This window comes from Excalfactoria chinensis, chromosome 5 (genome assembly GCF_039878825.1).
Source record: "Excalfactoria chinensis isolate bCotChi1 chromosome 5, bCotChi1.hap2, whole genome shotgun sequence".
Lineage (NCBI taxonomy): Eukaryota > Metazoa > Chordata > Aves > Galliformes > Phasianidae > Excalfactoria > Excalfactoria chinensis.
The window spans coordinates 51,450,060-51,464,527 of NC_092829.1; the positions used below are offsets into that span (position 1 = coordinate 51,450,060).

The 14,468-nt window shown below is 48.4% G+C and overlaps 1 protein-coding gene across 4 annotated transcripts in view; it reads right to left on the minus strand.

Annotated features, from left to right (window-relative positions):
* The window catches only part of BDNF (brain derived neurotrophic factor), a 34,434-nt gene that overhangs the window by 9,203 nt on the left and 10,763 nt on the right, over window positions 1-14,468 (minus strand). Inside the window, exon 1 of one of the 4 annotated variants that reach the window (XM_072338679.1) lies at window positions 10,289-10,563. The exons of the other annotated variants lie outside the window; for them this stretch is intronic. The gene's annotated coding sequence lies outside the window, so the exon portion shown is untranslated. Of the gene's footprint in view, window positions 1-10,288; window positions 10,564-14,468 lie in introns of those variants that run through there. 4 annotated transcript variants of the gene reach the window in all.

The window sequence follows — 14,468 nt, forward strand, 5'->3', positions numbered from 1 at the left end:
CAATGGGAGTTGCTGGTAGAGCCCATGGCACACATCCTGCTTTTCCAGCTGTTTGTACAGCATCCCACACAAGGGGCACCCCAACTGCACAGGGGTTTGCAATCATCACTGTAAACAAACTCGGCTCCATAAGGGGACCATGTGTTTGCCACAGCAAGCTACACATGGAAAGTCCTCTCCAAATACCAGCTTCCAGCAGATTTACGCTCACCAAGAGTAGCATGGGTAGGGTAATATGCCATCCATACTCCTATTGCCATACCAGAAACGCCAGACAGAAGGAACAAGACTTCCAAGTCTCAAACCTTGGCAGCAGCACATTCCAGGTTGAGAATCCACACCACTCTTCAAGCCTGAAATCGAGCTGGTTTAGAGAATTTGCTGTGATAAGATTCCTGCAATTTCTAAGTTCATTCAAAAGTAACATTACATGACTTTTGTGAACTTTAAGCTCACCTAGACGTTATCATATAACAAAAATAACCCTAAACCCACACAAAACAACAAAACAAGAAGCCAACCACAAAACCATTCAATCAAATTATTACACCCTGCCAAGATACTATCTAGATCCTCCGCGAAAGCAAATAATTACAGTTCTCCAAAAATCATTCACTCCAATTGTCACTAGAGCTTCATATAATGCTAACCCAACCTGTGCATGAAAGAACATTAGGGCAGAGTCTCAGACCTTGGTGCAACACGTGTGGTTTGCCTTCCATTTTTACTATGGCTCTTCGGTATGCAACACTGAGCTGAATCATCACAGGACAATGCTATTCTGCCAAGTACATGCATGAAGCTCCCACTGAAGCTGAGGATAATTGGCATTTGAGAGCAGGAACAGAATGGAGCACGTTGCAGGCAAACTAGCACGAGTTGGATCCTTCGTACTGTGACATGTGTCCAGCAGCCCTCCAACAACCCAGAAGCTGCTGTACCAGTTAAGCTCGTGTCTTACAAGCGCCTATAAACTACTGAACAGCGTGTAAAGCATCCCACGCGCCCATCAGCTCTGCTGCAAGTAGCAAGTGTCCTAGGACCTATGGAACATTATGCACTCAACATGAACGTAAGAGAAGCTTAGCCAAGGAAAAGCAATGGTTAAGACAGTTAAAGCATCAGACAGTTTCCCATGGCCGGGGCAGACAGTGCCTCCTCTACAGCAAGGGCTATACCCACTTCTTTTTTAAACACTTACCTTTGCTGAACCCCTGAATGTGTGTGGCATCGCTGTAAGGGAATACCTTGCTTTTAGCCATAGTCAGTCCTCGAAGCGAAGCTGATCTGCACTGTGATGTGCATGAACCAGAAACTGGAAATGCCTGTTGTCAGACTCCTGACAGGTATTAACAATATGCCTGCTTCGCCAGTAGTGTTATCAGTCATCTTTTGGCTGCCTGCCCTCATGTGCAGACTTTTCTCAACACATGCTCAATTCAGCTGTTAGCACAGCATCTCTGTGGAAATACTTCCCCTACATGAATAAGCGATGCGAGGTACCAGAACACCTTCTAGAAGTACTGGAATCCAAAGTTACACAAAGTAACAAAGTTACTGGACCAGGAAAAGAAATCTGCAAGTTCACAAAGCCACCTCTATATGCGTTAAGGGAATAATGGACAGCTTCTATTTAGCTGCCATTCTTTTATTTAAACACCATCGGGTGGGTCAGCAACTTAACCCATCTCAACTAGGCAGCCAGCCCCGCACCTGTCCCGCTGTAAGAACTGTTTTATCTCTGGAGATAGCATTGTGTTGTGAAGTTAATGTATTAGCATAACTACTGAAAAGCCTTTGGCAAGAACTGCTGTCTCCACCACTAATACTTTATTTTGACAATGCAGCACATCACAGCTTTCAAAGCATTGTACTTTTCAGCCTGTTTCACCCCCCACCCTCTGTGTGATTTCATGTTGAAACAAGGCTGCTGCTCTCACTGCTGGATTCTCTGTTCGTAACCAACTTTAAAAATTCGGGGGCCGGTTTCAACTGGCTGTAGAGGGACACAAGTTTCACAGACAACACTACTTCCACAGTCCTCTAACTGGCAAGCAAGTAGCTGAGACCGCTGAAATAAGCTTTCCCCTCCATCCCTAGTTGGACAAGCCTTAACAGCTCAGCAGCAGCTGGGCAAGAAGAGAGAGGCACACGGGTTTACCCACCTACATACATACGACACTGCACTGTTGCTTCCACTTCGAATTTTGTATAGGAAAAGTCTGTTGTTAGTTAGAGGGGGTGAGGAAGTATATCTGACAACGATGCGAACTTCAGAAAACAAAGTTCAGTAGTTGCACTGTTACAGATCCAGGCATTTATTGGAACACAAGGAAAAAAAAAAAGGAGAAGTAACTTCCTCCTGCAAGGCTGCAGGTTTTACCAACCGCCTGCCTTCTCATAGTTATATAATGGTATAATCTCTCGCCCAGAGGAATATTACACCGCGACTTGTGTGAACAAGGCACATGGGCATTAGGTTGTCCCATCCCCTCCCCCCCCCCCCCAAATTAAAGTGAAATTTACCTGACTGATGACTTCTCATACCAGTCATGAGATTGGTGGCACCATGGGAAGTTATTTTGATGAGAGCTGCTGAGGCTCACTCAAGTAGTACATATTCCTGCAGACCTAATTCTGGCACACACAGTCACTGCCTGGTATAAATCCATAGCGCTCTATTCATAGATTTGCACCAGCTGTGAAGTTGACCCAGCATTCACGTGGTCATAAAATCAGATGGGGCCATCACCTAAAGTATAGCTAATACCTATATCAGAACGATATGCAACAGGTTCCAGCAGAACAGCTTCCTCGTGCTCCAGACTCCCCAAGGATATGTGCATATTTACGATTAATTACACTTTAAAGAGGAAGAAAGAAAGTTTCCTAGGTGTGCAGCCGAGCTCCCCCCTTCCCCCACCAACATAAGCACACAAATAGCCCAGACATGCCTATAAACAAAAGTATGCAAAACCCAGGCCAACACAATCCAACTTCCCTCCGCTCCACTGTTAGGGTGTTTTGTTTCAGATACTCACACCCCCAACAGAACAAAGCGGTCCTGCTGCCAGCGTACAGCCCTCACTGTAAGAGCCCTTAAGCTCCAAAGGGTAGGCTCATAGATGGGATTTCAGTAATTAGACATTCCTCTATAAAAACTTCAATACCTGTCCCTTCACATAAGCAGATCCTACTGCCCTGCAGGGAAGGAGAGCCTGTCTTCAAATAACTGGGAGTAGGGGGAGGAAGCAAAAAGTCAGAGAAACAAAACCACTCGGTTACTCTATAGAAAGCAGCAAGCTGTACTCCCAATCCCAAACCTCTGCATAGCACTGAAGATTCTCAAACTTACTAACCTATCCAAAATAAAATGCCTTATCAGACATGACCAATCTATCTACACGGGGAGTGAACAACTCAAAGAAGCTGAAAGAGAAGAGAGACCTGGTACTTACACTGCTGAGTCTCTGGTCATGCAGCATGACTTACAAAACACACTGCCAAAGCTTCCAAAGTGCTTTGCAAACACAGAATCTCAGCACACTTAGGTGTGGAAAAACCATATTCAAAACCTTGTTTTCCTACCAGGTAGGCTAAAGCACATGACAACACTTAAAACAACTTGCCACAGGTTGCACAGCAAGTCACTGGCAAACCAGAGAACATGGGAGCTCCTGCTCCCCAAACCCCTCCTTCAGCCCATACAGAGCTACCTTAACCGTATGCATCACTCACATACTTTGCAAATCTCTCTATGGTAAATTCCATATCTAACCCTGAAAGAGGCAGGGCAGCCGATTAAAACCTTGGGGATATTATTTAGAATACATATGCTAGCTCACTTCCATCTGTGTTGTTAATTAGTTCCTGACCGTAGGTTAAATGTAGGGCATGTTGTCACCAACCTAAGGTGGGGTGGCAGGACCTCCTGCCATTGCCATATGGCTTTTTGTTTCTTCTTTCATTCTTCAGCTTTAAGCCTCACGCTTCTAATTTGTGGGCTCAACAAACAACAAGAAAAGGTGGAACTGTTTCTGTTAATGCAAAAAAATATCATTCGCCACCAAAAACCTCCAAGAGGTTTGATTTGAAATGCCCAGAAGTTTGCTATGAAATGCAGGAAATAGCTATTCCCATGAAGAAGTAGGTATTGACCAGCCTTAGGAATGCAAAACAGGCAGCTTGCCAGGAACCAAAGGTCAGCCTTCACTTGGATAAAATAGCAACGAGCAAAGCCATCCTACGCATAACACATAGAGACATGTCGTACAAGGAGTGAAACCATTATAGCAGACTCACCACGATGATAAATAATTAAAGTGTTAAAAGAAAGATCTGCATCTGTCCACTAGCAGCAGCACCTCCACAAACGCATCTTTTTGGTAGAAAATACAAAAAGCTCAGGATGGTCCTGGTCAAACCTCCAGGTCGTGTTTCAAAGTAAGCCTGAACAAGGCTAGATGCAGCACATCAACAATTCTCCCTCAGTCATTTTCCAGTGAGCACAACTTAAATAATAACAGGTCAGGTGATGCTTAGCAACTGAAGAGTTGCTCCAGAGTGTTTAACTTAAGAGTAGAAATAGATGTTTGTGTTTTCTAGCTGCCATCGCATAGCAAGCCTTTCATTCGCCAATGGCTGGGGAAATGATTTGTGTTATTTCCAGACACAGGATTCCAAAACTTTCCTAAACGCTACAGCAATCACCGCAAACTAAGAGAACACCAATGGTGGACATTTCTGATTAAGAACCAGCTGACATGCGTTCATGCTGGAGGATTACAGAACTCAGGATGTCCCACCCAGGCTAGTCAGACTGGAGGTGGACCTCTTTGTAGGTGATGACCTATAAGTACTTTCTTCCTAACTCCTAAAGGAGGTATGTGAAATTGACTGACATATCTTTTTCAAACAACCTTGCTCATCATTACCACTACTTTCGCAGTTAAAACTGCAGAGAAGGATCACACTGAGGGCAGCAGAAATTAATCATTAATAGCAAGTAAAAAAGAGAACAGGACTTGAAACGGGTCTTCCAAGGAAGCCAGCTTTTAAATTCAGATGCCAATCATGAGCCCGTAAGGGGAAAGCTCATTTTCAGGCTTCATGATAATCATTACATCAAATTTGTATTGCAGTGAGTAGATGCAAAGAAGCACCTGCTTATCTTTATCTTCGCGCCATTTCATTGGCAACAATTTGCATGCATCATAGCAGTACCCTGTTGTTGTAATGAGACACTGAACAGCCTTCTTTCCTTCCCAATAAAAACAGCCTTTTTTCACCAGTCTGCAGGACATTACACACCAAATGAAAAATCATGACAATGATGTCAACCAGTCCGCTTATACCTCTCCAAAGCAGAAATGGAGAACCTCGGTAGTGTGTACGTCTCATTTTGGTTCAATCCATTAAAAAAAAAAAAAAAGAAAGAAAGAAAGGCAATCATGATGTTCAGCAGCAGACTTATCCCACCACAGTTTCCTGGCACAGGTTCTGGTTAAGTCACCCTTGCCAGCTTAACCTCATTACCAGCTTCGCTTCCCCCTTGGACTTGCGCTGGTTTCCAGTACAAGTTCTATCAAACAGCATTTCTCTCCTGGCATTTACAGCTCAGTCAAACTGGATTATCAACTCAAAAGGAATGTAAATACCAAGTGAAGATCCGAGTCTTAATGCAGGCAGCCAGCAGGCACAATTATCTAGAAATACCACGAAGCTCAGTCCCATCACTCATCCCAGCAGTGCCCGTACAATGCTGTACTGTGGTGGCAGCAGCGATGAAGGAGAGGTTGGTTTCCTTACAAACCCAGACCCTGAATCAAGTTTAGATTCCGCTTCTTTTTGTTTCAGTCCATCAAATACTGAACACACTGAAAGAACCATGTCCAGCGTAAGGAAAGGTAAACTAAACCATATGGATATTAAATGTTGCACCAAGCTTAGAAAGTAAATGGCATAACAGACTAAGGAATTCAGAGATCATAACCTTTAATTCCTTGATCTAGCGGAAAAAAAAAAATACCTTGCATTTCTCCAGGAGCTGTTATGTTTAAAGAAAGTGGTGTTTTGATCGCGTTAGATATGGTATAACGTGTGCTAGAGTTGACAGAAGAAGTCCAACTCTTTTGTAAGATACAGGATTCAGCAAAAAGCAGAAAAGTAAGAGGGACTCCAGTCCTGTTCTTATTTTTACAGCCTTAACTGCAGCAAGATGCTCGGAGTCTTTCACATGCTGAGTTAATAAGGAGCATACAACAGCACTCTGTTGAGTTCCTCAGCCATTTGCCAGAACCTTCTTGCTATACTACATGGATATAAGCGCCTGCAAGCCTACTTACAGCCAACTGCCCATGGAGGTGAGGCAGTTTGGATGCCAAACTCCAGGTGAATGGGGGGTAGTTCTACACACATTACAGTCTGGTACAAAAGCTCTCTCACTGTAACATATGAGGCCACATGAACAGTCTGCAGTTGCTTCCTTACTTGAAAGGCAAATGCTCCTGTACCACAGCACCTCGATTTCCCAAGGGACAGCTCAGTTCCTATGCATAAAACACTTATTCTGATCTACTTTACCCCAGTAGATTTAAAGTACTTTAAGAAATTACCAGAAGTACCACCTGGAAAGACAGGCATAAGCAATAAGGAGTTTGTTATTTCCTAAGTTGCGCGAGTTGGAAGTTCTCAGCTCCCACTGATGTTTGCTTGTGTTGGCTTTCTAACTCTGCTGGGCATTCTGACTGCCATAAGACCACAGTTATTTTAAGAGCCCATAAATAATCGGGCATGAGATTAGGACTTTATAGACTAAAAAAAAAAAAAGGCATGCTGACTGTCCTTATAACCAGTTCCTGGGAAACTGAGTAACAATGCTTACTCTGCTCTCTCAAATGCAATCCGCTGTTGCCAAGAAAAAAAAAACAAACATCTACAAAACATACAAATAGGGGTTATTAGCAGCCTGGCTCATTGCGACTGTCCAGGCACAGAGGAAGGGCCAGTCACAGCAGCGTGTTGTGCCACGGATCTCTAGGTGGCGGTAGCTGCTCAGATTTTAAGATACCAAGAGATGCTTATCTCAAATTTAGCAACCAGTATTCCTCCCATCCTCCTAGAACTGCCTTTCCTCATTTGCAATGCGACCCCCTCCCCCATTTCTTCATAATTTATAGTAGTCTGAAGCTGAGTCACAAGGATCTCTGCGTTTTCCTAACCAAGTGCACAAGAAAAGAAATGAAGTGCCAAAGTATTGAGGCAATTTATAGCGTAAAGCATCGAGAGCTTCCAGTCGATCAAAGGACTCAAGGAAACAAACATAAGAACAATCATGCCTTCTGTTCTATACAAATGCCACGGCCAGAAATAACTGCCCTAATTAACTGGTTTCAAACTGACTTCTCTGAAAGATAGGAGATTCTTACTGAGAAAAGCATACCACTGCTACAGCCTTATGGCAGCTGTCACCGGGGCATGGAAATTCACTAAATGAAGCTTCCTTTTGCTTTCTCGAGTTGTCCACGGCATTCATCTTCAGACAGCTGTATCCAGTTGTGAAGCCTAAATTACACCGTAATGGGACCTTCTGCTACCATTAGTACCAGGGTTACTGCAGGATTACAGTCACGTCAAATCAGTATCATCCCAGCCAGCTCCCAAGTTATAAATGGTAAAAACTGGGTGAGGTGAGGTTGGCTTTTCTTTTTGTAAGACAACTGACTGTTACATGGTATCTGCAGTGTCTTCAGTGCTCCGGACTGCTCTGACTAGCTGGTGATGGTTGCAGCTGAATTCTACTGACCTATGGTCAACTGAAATATAGGGCCTGAAAGCCGAAGAGGAGAAAAGACACTGACCCTGCCTATGCTTTATGTATGGGACTATTTGACCTGTTCTCCATGGACAACTTATGAAAACAGCACGCAACAGCTCAGAGCCCCTACCTGTAAGCAACATGGCCAGCATAAACATGTCGACCACTACACAACGGCTACCCTATTAACACACACTTGTACCTACCAAGTGCAAGCATTTCATTCTCTTATTATTGCATACGCTAGTGCTTCCAAACCAAGCAGCGTGAGCATTTATTGCAATAACACACAAGTCTAAAGCACTGTATCAGAGTTGCCAGCACTGCCTAGCAAGATCTGTTGGTCAGTTTTTGTACTGCGAAGCTCCTGCCAGGGACCAGGGCTGCAGGCACGGCGATCCCTGCCCCACACAACTCACACAGCCAGCATCAGCACGCACGAGCACAGGAAACAATGGGATACATGAGCTGATCAACAGTAGGCAGCCCCATCCCAGCTGGTCCACGGGGCAGCCTGCTCAGTTTGTGGCTGTGCCACCTCCTAATGGTGCGTGGTGGGGAACAAGGGCGTTATTACGCACAGCGCCTTCCTGCTTGGAGCCAAAAGCGGTGGGTTGTGGCGTTAGCACATTTCAGCAACACACAGAAATAGCTCCGCATCAGTGCTTTTCAAAGGGTGTTCACAGCTAAGTACTAGCAGGAATGCCACTGTATGGACTGATCTAAGAAATGATTGAGAGTTTCCTAATTAAGCAGCAATTTAGCTACTTAGGAGGAACCAAGCACTCACAACATATGCCTGGAGAGCAGGTCAAGACAAGTTTGTAATTAACCTATTAAAAGCACATATCCCCTTCTAGTGGAGCCACACAATGCCGAACACAAGATTCCTGGCACGGGCACACGCCATGTTCTTAGAACAACATCTCAGCCTTTCACACGAGCCAGGAAGGCAGACCCAGGCAACATGAGTGAATGGCTAACCTTGAAGCAGGCTCATGCACGGAAACAATGCAATGGTCTCACCCTGCTCCTCCAGGAGCTGCTTTTATGCCTGCTCCCTGGCACAGAGCTATTACTGAGCTGGAGATGCAATAGCTCTGCTTTCCTCCCTCCAGCAGTGGAGCAACAGTTGCAGGAAGTGCTATGGGCAGTGCACAGGCTTTTAACTGCAGCTGCTTTCATTTCAGCATTGCCACCGTGTGCAAAGCTTTAAAGAAAAAGAGTGGATCCTTCTTTCCAACTACATCCTTCCACATTTTAACCTATCTCTGGAACACTCTGCATCTGTGCGCTACATGTCATTGTATTCCAGTGTTCTGTAGTACTACAGCACCATGCCTTTGCTTTTAGAAGCACACTGCTGGAAATCAAACTTTCCAGATTAGCCTCGAAGATAAAATCCATTTCCCTTTCTCCTCCCCTATCTCCCTTATTACATCTGGATTATTCCGACACGGTGTCCGCACTCCTCCTGACCTGCTTACCCTAATTTCACCACCCTGGAGTGCCAGGCAGCTCCAGGCAGCCCAGCACGCCAGTGAGCAGGCAGCACGCTGCTTACAAATGGGCTTCCCCAGCTGAGGTTCAATGGAGCTGAACATTAAGCGGTAGTACTACGGCGGAAAATTGCTGCCTGATGTAGAGTCCTGCAGAAAGGCTCTGAACTTAGCAATTCCCAGCCAGCAAGCGGCTGAAGCTGCCGCCGCCTCTTTCCAGGTGCCGCCAGAGAGCCACGGGGCAGGGCAGAGGGACAGCAACCGGGGCCAACGAGGGAGGGGGACTCGGCCAACACGACGAGCTCTCGGCAGCCCATCCCCGTCGAGGTGAGGGGCCCAGGCTGGACACACCGCGCTATGAATTAAAGATGACTCAAATGCTGAAGAAAAAAAATGTATTGCCGGGATAGGTTCCTCGCACTCATTAGAAGCGTGTTACTAGAAATATAAATAAGTAATGGCTATCGATCCCGCGATAGCGGTAACCTCGGAACCAAGCGCACTCCCGCGGAGAATAGCGCTCAGCTTAGCGCACCGCGCGGCTCCGAGGCCGCCCCCACGGCGACACCGCAGCGCTCGGGCCGCGAGGCGGGGCCGGGCGGACGCCCCGCGCTCCCGTCGGGCGGGCGGCGAGGACGCGGCGCTGCCGGGGCAGGAATGCCGCTGGCGGCGGGCGGCGTTCCGGGCATTCCGGCGGCGCTCGCGTCCAACAAGTGCCTCCCTCCTTCCCTCCCAGCCCCGCGGCGCCCCCCGAGGATCCGCCACCCCGCCGCGCGCCCGCCGCCAGGGGGCGCCCCGCAACGCCCCACGGCCGCACCCGCGTGGGGTCCGCGCTCCGCCACGCGCCGCGCTCCACCGCCGTCGGGGCAGCGCTGGGGAGGCGGCTCGGGGCCGGCAGGTGCCCGACACGGCGGCCCCCCCCCCCGCTCCGACCCGCCCGGCCCCGCAACTTTCTCGGCTGTGCGCCGCGTACCTCCGTCGTCCACACAAAGGCTGGCCGCTCCCCTCCGGGCAGTCACATCCTCTCTCGGGCGCCCGGTGCCTCCAGTCGCTTTCCGCCGCCCCGGCAACACAGGCGGCGACGGCTCAAGTGTCTCATCAAAGCTTGATGAGGGGCGGGAGGGCAACCGAGCGGTAGCCGCCCGCCCCGGCCGCCTCCCTCCTAACCGAGCAGAAACGGAACGAAGCGGCGCTGAGCTTCGCCCCCCGCCCGGCGCTTAGGCCAGCGGAGCGGCGGCCGCCCGCCCCGCTCTGCCCCGTTTAAAGGCTCCGCGCCGCCGCCCCCGCCCCGCCCCGCCCGGCCCGGCCCCCGCGCCCCCCGAGCGGCGGGCAGGGCACGGAGGGGCCGGGCCGGGAGGTGGGGGGCGGGAGGGGGGCAGCCGCCGGGTGTTGGTTTACTCTGGCGGGGCCGGAGCGATCCATTTAAATATCACTCCCGCGCTGACCTCCCCTATTAAGAATGCAATCAAGATAATAGCGGGCATTGCTTATTGATGAGTGGCCCAGGTAACGCTACACCGGCGGCTCGCTGCCCGCGCGGGGGCACGGCCCGGGCCGGCTCCGCCCGCACCCGACGGCACGGCCCGGGCCGCAGCTGCAGCCCCGCACCAGGGCCGCGCTCCCGCAGCACCCACGCCCTCCCCCCCTCCCCACCCCCGCCGCCCCCAGGACAGTGCATTATTGATAGTGGAAAGTGCGCAGCAATGGCAGTCCCTGATTGAGTGGCTCCATCCGATCTCGGTAAAGACAGCGTCACCCGTCCCGTGTTCCCTCACGGATCGGGCTTTCACCCTTCCGTGCACCAAACGCCCCGAGCGCTTCTCCCCGCTGCGATCGACACCTCGGGTCTGAGGGTCGCACCCACTCCTTTGTGCTGGGAGAAATGTGGGCGTCTCATTGCCGCCCCCGGGCAGGCCGTGCTGCAGGATGAAACACCTGCATTTATTGGATCGGTGGCGTCGTAAAACAGCCCCAGCGTTTGAAACCTGAGCACGCCGAAGGCCTCCTCTATAAAACTGCTTTTAATATATATTAAGGGAAACAATCCCAGTGGTTAATATCCTTTGCAGCTTTAAGAACTTCTTTAAAAATCGCACCTCGAGTCCTCCTTCTGCAAAATTCCATTAGGAATGGGTCAGCCATTGCTTTCCCTTGACATGTACCTGCATAGCCTCGTACCGCTTGCTGGCGCTGCAAGGTGGACCTTTGTGGGCAGCCTCCAACAAGGGGAGCGCAGCTGGAACATACCACGGTGCTATCTGCATTTCATTTGCACCCTGGGCTTCTACCTGCTACACAGTTCAGCTTTCCAGGTACAGCCGTGTCACAGCAGTGCCTGATGGCACTCGAGGTGGCGTGTTCTGAGCTTTTTGCATCGTGAGGAGGCTGAGCTGGCAGAGCTTTAATATTCGGCGTTCATAGGACAATGCCTGCAAATATTTGAATGATCCACCAGTCGAGCTGAACAGCAGCAGGGGCTGCTTTAATTAGCTGTAACGTAATACATTACACACACGTTATTCCTGGAGGAGGGACTCTTCTCTTACACTAGACATGCAGATGAGCAGCAGCGAATGTCGTGCTGTAGAGACACTGAAGCATCTGCTGGCTTGCTCTCAGGAACGAGGGGGAGAGCTCGTGTTCAGAAAGCCTGCATGCAATCAAAGCCAGCTTTTAATTTTGGAAAGGGAGCATGTTCTGGACTGCACGACAAATCTTTGCTTGGTGGTAGACTCATTCAGCTCTGCTCTGCTGTGGACATGAAGACCATCGGTTCCAGGCAGGCAACCACGCGTTGAAATTCCCGCTTTGCCAGCACTCTGTCTTTTGCCTCAGTACTGAGATCTTCCTAGGGAAGAGGTGTGGTCAGAGAGCTGCTGCATCTTGCCAGGATAATCATCCCTTGGGGGATTATTACCAGCCAGTGCTTGATGGCCGGGAAAATGAAAAAGTGGTGTAAATAATGATCTGCTTTGCGTTCTAATGCACATACAAATGTGGGATCCTTAGTTTACAGCAGACATTGACTTCTTGGAGAATGTTGCATGAAGGAGACCCAAAAGACTGGGCCTGTGAAGTCCTAGTTTGTGAAGCAAACAGAAATCCTTATGTGGAGACACTTGCCTGGTCAGAGATTCTCTTTCTACATGACGTATTTCAAGCTTAGAGGTACCCAGAGAGCCTCGTTTCCACATCCATATGCAAGGATCGCAACAGTGCCACTGCTTCCCATGGGCGCCCAATGAAGACAGCCCCCGTTGCCCCTCTCTCTGTTAGAGCTGGGCTTTGCGGGTGCTGGAGCTCGGTACTAAGTAGGGTCTGTTCCTAGTTATTTCAGCCAAGTGACTGTAGTGCTTCAAATCCATTGTGTCAGTGCCACGGCATGCCTTCTGTATGGTGCTCACATTGACATCCAGTGTCTTCTTCCTCCTGCTGACTAGACAAAATTATGTTTTGCATACACCAGTTACACTTAACCCTTTTCCAAATGGCAACAGTGACAAAGTACAACCAAGAGCTGTCCATCACTGCAACATAGCTTTACCCCTATAGCAATATCAGGCTGCTTGTAGTGGGGTAAGACCATTACTTTTTGCTGAATTCAATTTAAACAATAGGCCCTAATGACACTGTAGATACCATAAAGAACAAAGCGGCAGCGCACACATATGGTTTCTGTCTCAGTGAAGGCTATGCATTATGGTGATTGATGTACGAGGTCCAAATTTACTGATAATCTAATTATATGAAGTAGGTTGTGGGGCTCTTAAATTCCCCCATTGCAATTGTAAGAGAAACGATAATAAATAAATAAAGAAAAAGTCGATATTTGAAAAGAGTATGTTTCTTACAAGGCCCACACTTGATTTATACATGATCAAGTGTATGATATACTCAGCCTCCCCCCACAACCGCACCTTCACTCTCCCTGCTATAGGAATGCAGTATCTGAGCCTGAGAAAAAGGTCAAGGAGCTGCAAGGCGGACTCCCTCTTGCTTGGCTTTCAGGAAATACAAGCTAATCCCGACGACACAGATGTGAATGATGTTGATACGCTCAGGTTTTGACACCGAAGTATTTTTTCTATTAATAATTTTAATTGCCTGAGGTCAGTTCTTATATCACTACAAGTATTTTATGTTTCATTATGTTTATTCATGTTTCCTAGCTACCTATCTTTGCTATTTTTTCATATTAAAGGGCTGGAAAGTTCATTGAAATAAACTTTTCCAACTCAAGCAATGCAAAGAATTGCAGTGAGTGATAAACACGATTGGAAGTTGCAGGCATATCCCGTTTGGAAGGCGACGACTGGGCTGTGACGCCACTCTGTTGATGTTAGTCCCACTCACACCAGTGGGACTGCAGAAACAAGGATCTTTCATTAGATGTCATTTGCAGGCTGTGCGTGTGCAGGATAAAGCACCTTTCAATCACTGGGGCTGAAACCACAACATTTTTGCTGAGGAAAATACCACCTAATAGCTCGGCATCATCACCCTCCAGCTACAGCAAAAGAGAATTTAAGAACCTGAACCAACAATTGAAATAATTGGTCTCTTCTCATGCCTGCTAAAGGTATGCCAGTTTCCCATCACACAGGGGATCTGCGCCCCGGATCTTGTCCCACGTGTTCCAGTCAGGTATTTCAGCCCAGTTTCTGTGTGTGAATCTGCTGCCGTAGCAAAGCTCTGTGGTAGGTGCAGATTAGCTGCCTGCAGATGAGGAAGTGCATGTTGTACGTTGTATAGAGACGCACTAAGCCGCTCATGACTGTACTTGCTGTGGGAGCACACCCGGCTTGCGCTTGGGCCTTGCCACCCCTGTGCAGCCATCAGCACAGAGACCAAACACACCATTTGCACGCATACATTGTAAGCACACCTTCTGGCCAGCAAGGGCAGAGCATGGCCTCCCAAAAACAGTCATAGAATCACACAATCACACAGTATCCTCAGCTGGAAGGGACACATGAAAACCACTGAGTTCAACCCTTGGCTCCACACAGGAACACCCAAACCCAGTGTCTGAGAGCAGTGTCAAAACACCCCTTGAACTCCAGCAGCTCAGGGCAGTGCCCATCGCCCTCTGGTCAAAGCATCTTCCATGTTAACAAACTGAAGCATTTAGGGGAGAAGTAGCTGAGGAACAG